Source organism: Pseudorca crassidens, chromosome 19, assembly GCF_039906515.1.
Source record: "Pseudorca crassidens isolate mPseCra1 chromosome 19, mPseCra1.hap1, whole genome shotgun sequence".
Lineage (NCBI taxonomy): Eukaryota > Metazoa > Chordata > Mammalia > Artiodactyla > Delphinidae > Pseudorca > Pseudorca crassidens.
The window spans coordinates 44,022,845-44,037,638 of NC_090314.1; the positions used below are offsets into that span (position 1 = coordinate 44,022,845).

General features: G+C 59.0%; 1 protein-coding gene across 3 annotated transcripts in view; it reads left to right on the forward strand.

Moving 5' to 3' along the window:
• Positions 1-1,282: 1,282 nt before the first annotated feature.
• The window catches only part of RARA (retinoic acid receptor alpha), a 43,647-nt gene continuing 30,135 nt past the window's right edge, over positions 1,283-14,794 (forward strand). The window contains exon 1 of one of the 3 annotated variants that reach the window (XM_067717246.1): positions 1,283-1,414. The gene's annotated coding sequence lies outside the window, so the exon portion shown is untranslated. Of the gene's footprint in view, positions 1,415-10,136; positions 10,359-14,794 lie in introns of those variants that run through there. The other 2 variants (XM_067717251.1, XM_067717245.1) reach the window with 2 other exon arrangements.

The window sequence follows — 14,794 nt, forward strand, 5'->3', positions numbered from 1 at the left end:
TACTCCTCCCCTCCCCAAATGACACTCAGCCCTTATTGAGCTTTATAACTGTAGTGGTGGCCCAGCTGAGATTTGAATATCTCCGGGCTCTTCTGTAAACACTCATTAACTGCCTGGGAAGAACCGAGAGCCCTGTTTAACAGCTGGGAGAGAACTGAGGCAGATTAGGGTGAAAGGCTTGACCTGAGCTCACCCCATGGACTCCACCCCGGGGCCCTCCAAACTTCCCGTCCAGCTACTTTCCCCAGTTCCTGCCTCTTCCAGGAAGAAGCCATGCCCTCTCCCTTCCCTCGACTCTGTCCCTGACTTCCCCTGGCCCTTCACCCCATGACATTTTCCCTGCCCTGGTGCTGGAGATATGTGCAACTCTCCTTGCAAAATGTTCTCCCCCCAGCCCTCTGCAGCTTTCCCTGGCCCACCTGGCCCACCAACCCTGAGTTCTCCCTCTGGAGAAGGTGGGCTATCCTAAACGGGGTCTGTAACCTTGAAGTTGATCTAATTGTGCATAAGAGGCCCTCTGCCCCTCTATATTTATCCTAAGTCGTACCTGGGAAAATATTCTTTCTTTTACGTATTCATTCTAGTAAAGTCTCAGGATCCTATTAAGGGCTGGGTAGGGGCCCGAGTTGACCCCTAGGTTCTGCATCCCCTTCGTTCACTGACAATTGCCATTTCTGCTAATGGATGTAACCCAAATTCCCCCAGCCCCACTTGCTTATACTCTCACCTGGCTCTGTATATCGGCACACACTCCCAGATCTAAGGATATAGAACTGCCAGTTTCCAACTGCTATCCAAGTCATACTGCTCTTTTTACTTGCTGGAAATCAGGACTTTTATTTCCCACTTGACGTGGTCTTCTAGGCAGTTAGGAATAGTGGGGGAGAGAAGGGGAGACTGTGCTCTGTCTAGGAGGGGGAGGGTAGAAGTGAGCTCCCATCCAAAGTGAACTCCCCCTTCCCCAAATTCTCAATAGCCAAGCTACTTGGGAGTGATTAGGAAAGCGATCTTAACCCCAGCTTCAGTCCCAAAGCCCAAATTCATCTGGTCAGGGCAGGCAGAAGAAATGTCTTCTTCTCCTGTCCCATAATATCCTCAGCTAAAATCAGCCATGTGCTGTGAATTTGACACTGGGGACTCTTGCTGGCCCAGCCCATGACTCAGACCTCGTCTTTCTACCGTGAGTTCTTTCTGCCCCATCAATTCAGCTCTGCATCCGCTGACCCAGTCAGGGACGGTGGGAGAGGGTGGGGAGAGCCTCCTGGTTGGAGAGTGGGCTTTAGGACCCAACGGGAACCCGTGCCTCTTGCAGCAGCCTAACCCAGAAGCAGGGGGGAATCCTGAATCGAGCTGAGAGGGCTTCCCCAGTTCTCCTGGGAACCCCATCGCCCCCCGCCGGCACGCACCTGAGCAGGTAGGACCACGCACACCCCTTCCCAATTCTCCCTCGGCCGCCTTCCGCCTGGCCTCTCCGCTTCTGATCTGGTCTTTTCCCTCTCGGCAGTTCAGGCTTTCCCCATGCCTCCTCCCCCACTGCTCGCTGTAGTCCAGGGAGGTGGGAGCCTGGGAGCTGAAGGGTGTCTGGAAGCTCAGAGCCCCTGCGCCCTCCGGCGCCCTTGCTGCACGCCCCTCGAGGCATTCCCGTTCTCTATCTAAGAATGGCAAGTGGGGGGAAGGTCTGCCCGGGCCCCAGCCCCTGCACCCTCCTTTGCAGTATTGCCTAATCCCCCTTCCCCCACCTCACCTCGAGGGGAGAATTGGCAGAGCTGGGGTAACAGAGAGCCGGACAGGGAGCCGGACGGGGACCCGAGACTCCCTGGGAGATTTCTCTCTTGCTTCCTCTCTGCCCCCCCAGCCCTAAGAGCTCAGGACTTTGCCCCCCACTCCCTACTCACCTTGTAGAACCAGAGCCCCCTTCCAGGCTCATTGCACACTTGAGTGGCCAAAGGCTTTGCTGGAGGGTAGTGGAGGTTGTGAACAATTCTGTGTGTGTGTGTGTGTGTGTGTGTGTGTGTGTGTGTGTGTGGCCTTTTTCTCTGGGGAAAGTTCTTTCAGGTTAAAGAGCTGTCTTTCCCATCCCTGCCAACACCTCAACACCTATGAAAAGCGCCCCCCCCACTGTGAGTGTGTGTGTGTGTGTGTGTGTGTGTGTGTGTGTGTGTGTGTGTACCATATGGTTGTAAGATCTATAATCTTAGGATGGAGGTGACTGGGTGCCTTGAGACATCCCAGAGTGTGGCCCAGGCCAGAACAGACTCAGCCCAGATGGCTGGGGAAGGGGGTGTGGACCAGATCAGGGAGGCTGCCCAGCCATGCCAGCTCCCTGGGCTCCTTGGCTTTCAGAGCTCAGGCTCCTGGTGTTACCCCAAAGCTTCTGCCCTCCTGCAGGCTCTCTGGGAGAGGGTTGGATGATAGCTACTGTTTACAGTGACTTGTTTGTCCCTCTCATTGGGGGCTGAGAGGCCTTGTTCTCTGAAGATCTAGGGCATCTCCTTCTGGCTTGGTGGGTTTGCAGGAGGGGTGTATGGCTTGTCGGGGTAACCGTGTTTGTAAGTGTGGGTGTCGCCTCTGGGCGTAGCAGACTGGGGTGGGGAGCAATGGAAGAGATGGGTCATGTTTTGAGGGAACCCCTCTAGCTCTCTGTGTGGTAGGTGAGTGGCACATCCCTATCTGGTAACTCTGTCTGGGTGTGGGGTGTGTTCTATATCCCTCCATGACCCCCCAGATCCCCGAAGGGTTGGTTTTAGAGGAAAACTTGGATAATAGCGTGACTTCATTCTGCTCTTGACCCAGGAAGGAAAGTAAATTCTGAGTGTGAGGTGTGAGCGGTGCACTGAGAATCAGGCCTGAATGTGAGACTCAGCTCGGTCTTTTAACTATGTGCATTCATACAGCTCTCTAAGCCTCTGGTTTCTTCATTTATAAAAATGGCTATAGTAACAAGACCCACTTGCCTAATAGAGATACGGCCATAAAGACCTCATAAAGCAATGTATCCTACAGCCCAGTGCAAATGGTAGTAATGGCGCCGGCGGGGGGGGGGGGGGGGGGCGGAGGGGGTTTCTAGGATGGGATTCTCTTTCTAATCTAGGTCATCTCTCCGTCTTCAGCTCCCTTCCCCCATCCTTGCCCATCTGGGGGATGGAGGAAGCAGACAGGGTTTTTGCCCCAGGGGCTGCAGAATTCCCCTAATGTAGGTTGTAGCTGGCCCCCAGCTCTTTTCCTCTGGGGCTCTACACCTTCTCCCCTGAGCCCCATCTCCACCTTCCTCCTGTCATTCCTGTTCAGCGTCCTTGTGCCTGTCTCTCCCCTGCCCAGTGGCCTCCTTGTCCGGCTCACTGGGCAGGAGCCCTAATCGGATTCGACAGCTGAGATATGTGTGGCGGCTGAGAGCAGGCAGGAGGGAAGCCAGTGGGAGGATGGTATGAGGGCTGCCCCTGGCACTGCCCAGGCCTCCTAGGCACCACCTTGGGCCTGCTGACTCCTGGCTTGGCTTGGCCCCAGGGAAGGGGTGCCAGGGGAAGCTCAGGAACGAACAGGCTGGGGTCTGGAGATAAGGGAACTGGAGAACACACCTAGGACCCCAGGACCTCTTTGATATTTAGTGCCTTTAACCTCAGCATTTCGGACTTTGACCAGGAGGAGAGGAGAGTAGGTGAGAGACCGGCTGGCCCAGCCCCCTGCCCATCCCCAGGGCTCTGCTTTCTTCTCTCTTCTTGTTCAGAAATGTGTTTGCTTGCCCCATCCAGCCCCTCTGGCCAGTTCCTCCTTAAGGGCCACATCTGGGAGCTGCTGGGGCACCATGTGTCTGCCTCACTCTGGGCTGTTTCCTCCACTCCAAGGTATTTCTCTCATTCACTCTCTGGGCCGGGCGCCAGGACTCCTGGGTTTCCCGCCTGCCTCATGGTGCAGGGCTGCTCTGCAGGCCTCCAGAGAATCGCTAAGCCGGGTTCCTTCCTCCTGCGTGGGGAGGGCCTTCTCCCAGGGCTGGGAGGTGTCAGAAATCCCAGGTGGGTTAGGGGTCGGGGCACTGTAGCCCCTGGTGCCCCAGCACCCTGGCCCCTCCCTCCTAACCTCTGACTCAGCTTCAGGGCAGCATCTGCCCAGCCTGGCAGGCATGGCCTCTTCTTGCCTCCAGGCTTCCATCTTTCCGTGTGGGAGCCAAGATCTAGCCTCTTGAGCTTTTTTCCCATGGTATCTGGGGGGGGGGGGGCTACCGAAACCCCTCTGTCTGCACCCACACGTTTGGGAGGGCGGGGGATTAGTGTAATTGAGGCTGGGGCACTATTTTGTCTTCCTTCCAGCTGGGCCAGGATGAAGAAAACCAGCACAAACTTCCCCACACCAATTCCCTCTGCCCTCAAAAGACCAGTCAGTGGAGCCAGGCCCTGCCCTTTCGGTGCCCACAATGTGGTTGGCACTGATTTTTCAGAAATTGGGAAGGTTTCCCTCTAGACCGCTGGCCTCCTCTCTCCTCCTCCCGTGGGGTAAGGACAGCTCTCTGATTGTAGGCACTTCTGGGCAGGCCTCCCCCTAGAGAAGGGGTGTGGGATGCCCTCGAGATGGCCAAGTTGGCACTAGCCCCAGGCTGGAGGGCTGGACCTGATTTGGGGCTGGGAGTTTGTGGGGGAGAGCAGGACATGGGCCTCCCTGCCCCCCTCATTTCCTGCTCTTTGGGCAGCTGTGGGCGAGAAAGGCTGCAGGGACTATTTTTAGTTGGTCTGTCCCCTGGCAGGAGGGACGTGCAGAAAAGCACGGGGCAGGCAGAGGGGCTGGCCAAGGTGAGGGTAAGCAGGCGGGTGGGGGAGTGAGGCAGGGCCAGAGGGGCAGCAGACAGAGCAAGGATGCGTGGCGGGCAGAACCTTGAGAGGGGGAGAGGGTCCTGACCTGGTAGATGGGCTGGACTGGGCTCTCTCTGTCCAAATAGACTCAGAACCAGAGGGGCTTTAGAGGTGCCTGGACCATCCCTCCCCCTTACAGAGGGCAAGACTGAGGGCATGTGACTTGCCCTAGGACCTTCAACCAGTCGTTGACTGCACTGGAACCCCAGCCCAGGCCCCTTGCACTGTTTGCTTTTCTCTTGTCATGGTCTCTCCCCCGACCTGGCTGTGCTCCCTCCCCTCCTGCAGCAAGGGCTGGGTTCCTGGTTTGTTTCCTTCTCTGCTTGTTTACACAGGGTCTCCGGTAAACCCCAGCTGGGTGTGTTTGTAAGTCTCCACCATGTGGAGAGAGTCTGTGTCCAGGCTGGAAGGAGGTCAGGGCTGGGGTTTGTTTAGGTGGCCTGTGGCCACAGATGTGAATCAAGGTGCTGGGCAGGTTCCAAAAGTCTCACAGGCTGGCGAGCCGGGAGCTTGGAGACCCCTTTGAGAAGGGGCATCTCGGTCTAACTCCATTTTAGAGACCCAGAGAGGGCTGGGGGTTGTGCCTACAGTCCCAGGATGGGTTAGAGACAGACCAAGGGCTAGGATGCAGCTTTCCAGACTCTCCAGAGCCTTTTGTGAGTGCCCATCCTGCCGTGCCTAGGTCAAGGTGGTTGTTTGCCAATCCACCTCAACCAGGAAGGGGGTAGGCATGGGGAGATTGCTGTTGGCTTCTGATCACAGTCAGAAGTGAGCCCTTCTGAGGCCTAGAGGCAGAGGCAGCTGGTTGGAGGTGCAGGGTAAGAAAGTTCAGTGCAGAAACGTGGTTCCTCAGAATTCAGCCTCATCCCCAGGGCCACCATGTTGCACAGCTGCAGGGGGCGCCATTCCATAGACCAGGGTATGAATGGCACCCTCTCTCTCCAGTTGTTCAGAGCCCTGCCTGTGTAGCCGCTGATGGTGCTTCTGTCCCCCACCTTCTTTCTTTGAATCAGCTTCAGATGCTGCTGGAAGAAGGTGTCCCAGACAGGCTTGAATCCAACTCCCCACCCTCCCTCCTGCCACCCGATGGCTCCTAGTCCCCTGCCACGGTCTCAGTGGGCCACAGATTGGGTGCAGGGGCCCCTCCCCCCTCTCCGCTCAGTTTCTATGTCTCTGGGGGGCTTTCTTATCATTCCCCCCCCCCATCAGGCAGGCTGCAGTGTATGAGAAATCAATAGTGCAAATGGATTGAGGTTGTTCAGCCGGTCGGCTCCTCTTGGGCCCCATCAACTCTCCCAGGACTTGGGGAGTTACTCAGTCCACTTCTGGCTCAACATACGCAGAGATACACACACCTAGTGGTTGTAGCCTGGGCACTGAGCACGGGAATTATTCTTTCTGTCCATCGCTGTCTTCTCTCTCATTCTCTCTCTCTCCCTCTCTCTCATATACTGGGCTGGTCTTAGCATGACAAATACCCTTGAACATTTATTGTTTTCTAGCTTGGGTGGAGTCCACTGCCAGCCAGAGGTGGGAGGGGAGCAGGTGGGTGAGGCAGGCTGTGCCCAGGGAGGAGGACAAGCTGGGGAAGGGATTGGGTGGCAGCCCACCCCATCAGCCTCTGGTAACTCGATCCCTGCACCCCACCCTCCCGATTCCCCTCCTGCTGAACAACTTCAGCAGCTGCTGGCAGAAGCAGGGCTGGCAGAAGTGTGTATGAGTGCATGTGTGTATTTGGGGGGGGGGCGGGTGGTGGTGAGAGGGGCTGTGGCGGCAGGAGGTGTTGCCAAGACATGTTAAAGGAGACTCACAGCCTGGGTACAACTTGGGTGGCAGGCGGAGGCGGGGCTGGGAGAGTGGGTGGTGAGTGATGGGCAAAGGGCAGGCTTCAGGGGAGAGGCAGGGCAGCCCAGGGGGTCTCACAAAACTTGTCTGCACTGGAGCAGGGCCTGGCATGGTGGGGGTGAGCAGTGGGGAGGGGGCAGGGGTGGGTAAAGCCATGGCTTGCCCCAGGATGCCTGTAATGCACATAACCATGGAGGACACAGCCTGCCCCTGTCCCCAGTCCCTGGGCTGTTCCTGCTGGATATCACAGTCTCGGTGACTAAGTCACTTCTGTCCTGGGGCTGGCAAGGTGCCAGGCTCAGCTCTTCTCGGTAGGTGAGTCACTGCCCTGGCATCTCCCCCGGATGCAGCTGAGTCACTGGCCGTGCCTGCTGGGCAGGTGGGCATCGTGCTTGCGGGTGGGGTTGGGGACTATGTGTGGAGCCCCCAGCATCTTCTCTGATCTCTCTCTGGCATTCCCTGGCCCCACCCACGACTCTGCAGAGCCAGGCAAGGCTGGTGTTTCTTCCATATGCTCTGCTGAGAGGGTAAAGGAAGAGGGAGCAGGGTACCGCATGGAAATGTATTTCGTTCAGAGTAAATGGGAGGGCGTGTGAGGAGGGGATTGTGGGTTTGAATCTTAGGTCTGCCATCGACAAGCTGTATGACCTTGAGCAAGGCAATTCCCTGGTGAAGCCTCAGTTTCCTCATCTGTACAATGGAAACAGGAGCCCTGCCCTAGATGACCCTCCAGGACCGTGAGAATCAGATGTGCGGAGCCATGAGGGGGCTTTGGGGATGAGCTGGGTGGCTGCGGAGGGGGAGAGGAGTCTGTTGGGGTCGGTTCGGGTTCCAGCAGACACCTCCACCCCACTTGCATCCAGATGGTCAAAGTTTCCCATCCTCTGTTCCGATGATTACCAATGATGCAGGAGTTCCCCACAGGCCATGAAAGGGAGGCCTTGTTTTGGGGGAAGTGTGGGCTCTCCCGGGGTGTTTCACAGCTGTTTTGTATCTCCTTTGTCTGTGTGGGGGGCCTGTCACCGGGCCTGCACCTATCAGGGCTCTCTCAGATTTCCTCTAGTGGGAAGAGGGATCCCTGTCTTGGGCAGCCAGCTGCTCAGGCTCCTCCCCCAGCCCATCTCCTTCTGCCTGCAGCAGGGGAAGGGTAGGCCCCAAGAAGGAGTGTCTTTTTTAAGGAGTGAGGAGCACCTGGGACTGTGGCTTTTCTCCCTCTGCCAGTCTCCTGCTGCCTCCTTCTCCCTCCTGCATGAGGGTCCCTGGAGGGTGTGTGGGGGGGGTGGGGACACTGGAGTGGGCCCAGCACAGCTGGAGTTCAGCTGGGCAGGGAGGGAGTGCCCTCAAGGTGTGCAGGCTGTATGCTTGTATACCTGGGTGCGGATCTTCTGTGCGTGAGCAACTGCCCCCTGTGGGGAGCAGGTTTGTGGGCGCATGAATTTCTTCCCTCATGTGCCTGAGGGTCTACTGCTCTGTCCAGGAGTGTGCCACACCTGCACCCTCTGCTTCATGACCTTGTGCATATGCACAGATGCCTGTCTTGTATGTGCTTGTTCTGTGTGCATACATGTGCATACATATGTGCATACAGGTGTGCTCTGAATGGGCACGTGCGTGTGCACATATGCGTGTCCTGGGTGTGCATTTGCACACCTGCATCTCCGTGTGCGCGAGCGTACCTGACCCTCTGTGCTGGCAGGTGTACATGAAGGCCACCCTTCGTGGGAGGCAGTATACCTGTGTTTGTGCACACTTGTATTTCTGTGTCTGTGATCCTTCCCCTCTAGCCTCCGCGGGAAGGAAGACTGGTAGAATGTAGGCCAGGAGGAGCCTGTGCGGGCTTAGGGGCTGGCTGGCACTAAGTCCCCTCCCAGGCTGGTCCCTCATCGGGGCGGCGCCCCCTGCTGCTGGCTGGACTCAAGCTAGAACGCCTTTGGGGGGGGGGAGCTGGGGGGGAAGGGGTTAAGCGTCGGCGTCCACATCTGGGAGCCATTGGCGCATTCCTGCCTGCTGAGCGCATGTTTGCGGATGGATCTGGACGGGACAGGGTGGGAGGGGCTGGGCGGGCGGTTCGCACCGGCGGACGGAAATCCAGACGGGAGCGGGAGACGGCCAGGCCCAGCAGGCGGGAAGGGGCCTGGGGAAGCGTTGCCCGGACGCTCTCCCCCTGTGCCGCCGGACCTCAGGGCACAGCGTCCCGCCGACCCTGCTTGTCCTATCTCACCCAGGCTGGGGCCCCAAAGCTGGAGAGAGACAATCAGATACCTCGGTCCTAGACCCGGCTGTGCAACCGGTGCCAGGGTGATCGGGGACTAAACCCGTGTCCACTCCCAGCCTGCGGTTCCTTGTCTATAAAGCGGGGGCCGTCGGGCCGGTGGGTTTGAGAGCTCAGCCAGCCGGGTCAGGGGTGGAGGCCTGGGAGTGTGGCACTTCCCCTTCCAGTGGGAAGTCCTGTGGGGTTACTTGTGGCTACTTCTCTGACCGGGGACGGGGAGGGGGGTGTTCCCTATTGATTCCTCTTTCTCTCCCCCAGTGGACTGCTAGAGGTGGGGAGATGGTCCTCCCAAACGGAGCAGCAGGCTGGGAGGGGGCTTGTGGCTGTGTTGGGGATTGGGGTCTCTGCAGAGGGAGAGTAATTCAGATCCTGCCCCGCTGGAACAAGAATGCGAGCTTTCCTGGCTCCTCCAGCCTGGGCCAGGAGAAAGAAGCTTTGGGTCTGAGAGTCCCGTAGCATGTAGGGGTGCTCCTGGGCGCCCCCTACTCGGCTCTTGGAAGATCACAAGAGCCGCTGTCCTTTTTGGGGGAGGGTTCTGGGGTTTGCTGAAGGGTTGGGTCGGGCCAGAGTTCCTCCGACCCACTTGAGCTGGAAACGTGTTTGGGGGAGACGAGGTGAGCAGGTGTACTTGAGGGCGGTCTACCTGCTTTTGCACTCCTTTTTTGCCAGTGAGAAAATTAGGATTTAGAGAGAGGAAGCGACTTGCTCAAGGTCACACAGCTCTCATTTTCAAGGGTTGCTGGAGGAGGATTATAATTATGGGAGTCAGGGGCTTGACAGATAGGGCCGGAGTCACTGTATTCGCTTCCATATTACGTCGCAGTCCCTCTAACCCCGGTTTAGGTGTGAGGGGTGTGTGCGTATGATCCTTGCCCCTGTGAGTGTGAAGAGTGTGTGATACCGCACACTGCAGTCCTTTCTCTACCGAGCCCTCCTTCCATTTTTTGCGCAGAACTCCCCCTTCTCGCTCTGAATGTCTCCTTTTGGGTCAGAGGGAGGGATTCTCCCAGATTCCCACGGTCCAGCCTTCTGCTAGGCGCGGCTCCTTTAAGACTCGCCCTTTCCCGGGTCTGTTAAGGGGAGGGGGGGGCGTGATACTGTGGGCCCGCCCCTGGTTGCTGATTGGTCGGAGGGCGGACGGGGGCGGGCCCGAGGGTGAGGGCCTCCCCGCTGCTCGGTACCCTCCGCCCCCCGGTCTGGGGCTCCGGGTAAAGTTTCAGCCTCCGCACGTGACTCGCCATGGCCGCTGCTTTCGCCCCGCGCCCCTGAGCCGCGGCCCTCCAAACCGCTCCTCTCCCTGGACCCCGCAACCCCTGACGCCGAACGGCTCCAAGGCTCAGGGTCAGGGCAGACGCCTTGCTCGCGGGCGACCCGGACGGATTGCTTCCCCCCACTGCGAGGTAACCTCTCCCCCGGGGATTTTAGAGAGCCTCCGGCTCCCGCAGGCATCGCGGCCCCTTGGCCTGCTCCTGAGAGGACCCGTGGGCGGGGACCCGGTGCCGGACGGGTTCCGACGGGAACCTGGGGTTTCCTAGGCTTCCCAACCCCGCGCCACCGTGCTCAGGGTGGGGGAGCCCCGTCTGTCTGCGCCCGTGTCTTCGCGCGAAGCCGTGAGGCGTCTGGGGCCGTCTGCCGCGCGTGTCTCCGGCGCCCGAGCTGTGGCAGAACCGCCGCTGGGAACTCCTGCTCTCTCTCACTTTTCTCCTTACAAACAAGCAAAACAAAAAGACTTTCAAACCTGTTTGGGGAGAGATCGGATGCCCAACGGACTAGCCCCCTCCTTCTTTCCCTCCTGTTATCTGAGCCGCCCTGTGGTTTGGGGAGAATCAGCCCGGGGGCCCACCCCCACCAGAGGCAGCCGGTTGGGGGGCGGGGCCCATTCAGCTGGTGTCCCCCGTGGAGCACGGGGAGCCGTCAGATTGGGGACGGGAGCCAGTGCAGCCAGGGAGGGATGTCTCTGGGTCGGGTGGCACCATGGAGTCATGGAAGCTTTTGCGGGTGTAGGGAGGAAGGAATAGATTGGTCGTCTTTGCTCTGCTGAGGGTGTCTGGGACCTGGTGCCACCCAGAAGGCGGGGAAGCTGCTAGCCAGATGTGTATGTGGGAGGGGGGCGCTGGAAAATCTGCTTGGCAATGCCCCTTCTCCTCTCTGGACATTGCCCTATTGTCAGGCTACGTGAGAAGGAGGCCAGGCCTCCAGTGTGCTAGGCTGGGGATGGGGACTAACTCATGTGGAAATCAGATAAGAAAAGCCCCCCAGTCTTGGAGACGCTTTTCCACCGTTCATCCTACCTTGGATAGGTTGCCCACGTGCTGGCATGGAGGGGTACCCTTGGCCCCCACTAGTGCCAGCTCCCTCTTCTGTAACCAGATTGCCTTCTACCTGCGAGATGAGTGCACGTGTGTGTGTGTGTGTGTGTGTGTGTGTGTGTGTTTTCAGAGGAACACTCCCCCACTCCCCCACCCCATGCTGCTTACCCCCAACCCTCACTTCCGCTCCTAACTGCCATTCCTCCTCCAGTTTCCTGGTTAGGAGATTCAGGGATATCTCTTGTCCCTTCCCTGGCTGCAGTGGTCATAGGGCAGGGTTCTGGGGAAGTGGTTCAGTAAGGTTGCCAGGTCTCGCTAGGAAACGGGCTCAAGCCCCAAACTCTCTTCCAGGGCTTGTGCTTGATGGGGAGGCTGGGCTGGGGAAGCCCCAGGGTGCCGTGGGGGGTGGTTTGGAGCCTTGGGGCTTCCCCTGTGAGGGGTGGAGAGGAGTCTGGGGGAGGGAATAAGAGAAAGAGTATTTGGACCTGGAGGAAGAAGAGGGGTAGTTGTGGAATCAGGGAGTTTGTGGCTATGAAAGATGTTGGTGCAGTGGGAGGGGCTAGGACGTCAGTTCTGCCTGGGAGTCTGGGCCATGTCAGTCCTGAGACAGAGCGGTCACTAGGGTCAGACTGGAGTTGACCCTTGGGAGCTGAGGATCTTGGATTTGGAGGGTGTTAATGAGTGTGCATGTGGTGGTCACCTCAGGACTTTCCCGGCCAGACTGATGAGGGCAGTGCAGATGCAGTGGCAGTTCTGAGAAGACCCTGGGCTTGGAACCGCTTAATCCCGGCCACCTCCTCTTATAGCCCCCAAATCCCCATCCTTCAGGTTGACCCTAAATGCCCCTGCTACCACTCTGGGAAATCTCTCTGGTCCCCCTCCACCTCCCAGGCATGTGGCAGCCTGGCAGGAAGCTAGCTGCGGGCAGCCCCATCCTGATCGCCCCCATGCCGCCCTGCTGGGCATAGTCACCCACATGTACCATGACGTGGTTCCTGCCACCATGTCTATTGTGGGGGGAAAGGGCATTGTCTGAGTGGCCCTTAAGGTCTGTTTTGGGGGTACTGACCCAGACTCCAGTTAATTAGCTCCCCTTCCCCTAAATCATTTGGCCTTGGAAGCTGGCTCTGCCCTCTGGGAACCCCCCCACCCCCACCCCTGTGCCACTCCTTGCTCAGACTTGAGGGTATTAGGTGGGTTGTCCTCAGAACTATGTGACAGGGTGGGGCCTGCCCCCAGATAAAACCTCAGTGCCCCATTCCCTGTCCTCTGGGTGGCAGGGGCAGGGCAGGACCCAGACTGTGCTGTACGGGTGGGTGTGTTTGGGACTCTGTGGGGTCCATTTAGGAGCTCTGTCTGGGTTTGGGGGTGATGGGCATCTGGGGAAGGTAATCCTATCCCTGTGATGAGTAAATGGGGTAATCTCCACTCGCCCAGCACCCCACACCCTTTCTAGTGGTGGTGGTTTGGGGAGTGTGGGAAGCTGGCAGGGCTCCTGGCAAGATGGCCAGGGTTGTCTTGACTTACTGGGTTTTGGGAAAGGAGTGTGGCAACTGATACCCCAGTTCCCAGGGCTTTGGCTCCATGTCCTCTCTGACGCCTGCTGTCTTTCCTCCCTCTGTTCCCCTTTCCACCCTCTGGCTGCTGTACGGAGCCCACAGGGTTTGTGGGGGGATGTGGGGTGGGAGCGAAGGCCTGGCTCTCCGTGTGTGTCCAGGGAGTGTTCTGGGGATGGGCAGGATTGGCTGAGGGAGTCTGGGTGTCCCTGCAGAGTGGGCGGCACTCGGGGACCAGGCCCAGAGTGTGAGAATGTGTCAGTGTCGGTGTGTCTGTCCTGTCTGGCTTGGGCGTGGGCGTCTCTTGCTTCGTCTGGATCTTGCCTCCCGCTCCAGTCCCCGGCCCCCCTCCCTCTCAGCTGGGACCGCCTGCTTGCTCTCTCTCTCTCTCTGCAACTGGAGCCTCCCTTGCCTGTTCCTGGAATTTGGAGAGGAGGAGGAGGAAGAGGCAGGCAGACAGACCTCCCACACTCCAGCCCGCCCGGCCTGGCATCGTGGGGAAATGAAATAGGTGTGGTGGAACTAAGGTTTCCCTGCCTTCCCCAGACCCTCCAACACACATCACAGAGTCCAGGGGGCCAGGTCTTACAGAAGGGGCCTGGGCTGCCCCCTCCCCACCAGGCAGCAGTGCCTCCTTCTTTTACCCAGCATCCTGCTGGCCAGGGCCCCTGCCTGGACCTCAGGCACCACTGTCAGCCTGGGGAGCGGGTGGGGGATTAGACTGCTGCCAGCCTGGCCAGCACCTGTTGCCAACCCCCAGCCCTGTAACTGGAGCAGGCCAGGGAGGGGGGCTGCAAAATGACAGGTGGAATTTCTGCAACCAGGCAACCCCCCACCCACTGGATATGCCTTTCCCTTCCGGCCCCGGAACAAGGAAAGCCTACCCCCCCCCACCAAGTGTCAACCTGATCTGGTGGGTGATGTCCCTGTCCTGCCTGTGGGGGTTATAGGGCCCAGGACATGGGCAAGGGGATGAGTTTATTGCTGCTTGCCCGATGACCGCCAGCCGCATCGCTGTCTCGCTGGCTGCAGGGCTGGGCTGCCCTTGTCGTGTTTTCTGAGCTCGGCTGCTCTGGCTGGGCTGGGGGGTATGGGGGTGTGTGGATGGGGGTGGTTCTCTGTTAATGTTTTAATTGCATAAAAACTGGGAGCTCAGCTCCGGGCCAGTGGGGAGTCTGGGTCTGGCTAGCCGCCCGGTTTGGGCTAAATATAGTCTGGGACATCTGCAGAGAAGGGGAGGGGGGTGGCGGGAGGTTCCATTCCCCCCGCCTCCGGCCAAGGTGCCCTCGTCTGGGCGAGCACCTTGGAGCAGGGAGGGGGATTCCTCAGCAGGAAAGGCAGGGGAGAGGCGGTGGGGGCTGGGCACTATTGAGACCTCGCCTGCCTGGAAGCCAGGAGACGCCTGAGCTGAACCCGGAGGCTCAGGAACTGGGCTGGAGTGGGGCGCGCCGGGGCGGATCCAGTGGCCCTGCTCGATTTTCCCCAGAGCTGCCTGAGGTCAGGCAGTCTCTGTGTGTCACTGCGCCCCGGTGGTGTGCCACCGTGACCCACTCGCTCTATGTGTGCCTGTGTGTACACACCTACCTTGGAGTAGCTCCCTCCCGGCTCCTCCCCTGGAGCCTCTGTCCCCTGGGTCCTACCGCAGGTCCCCAGCCTTCCTTCCTTGTGTCCCTCGCCCCACAGTAAACCTTCAGCCCAGGAATCGAGACTTGAGAAGGGGAAGCTGCGGTGGGGAGTTCTCTGATCTCCAGTCACGGCAGGAAGTGGAAGGGAGGGGGACCCAAAGGGGAGAACCGTGAGTGGCAGGCGGGAAGGGAGGGCCCGTCAGCCCTGCGACCGACTGCGCACACTGCAGTGGGGTCGGGTGTGTGTGTGTGGCCACCTTCCCAGCTGACCCCTTCCCTCCAGTTCCAAGTAGGGGAAACTTAGGGGACAGCTGATTCCCCAGGGGCTGCTAACAATCTTTCTCGC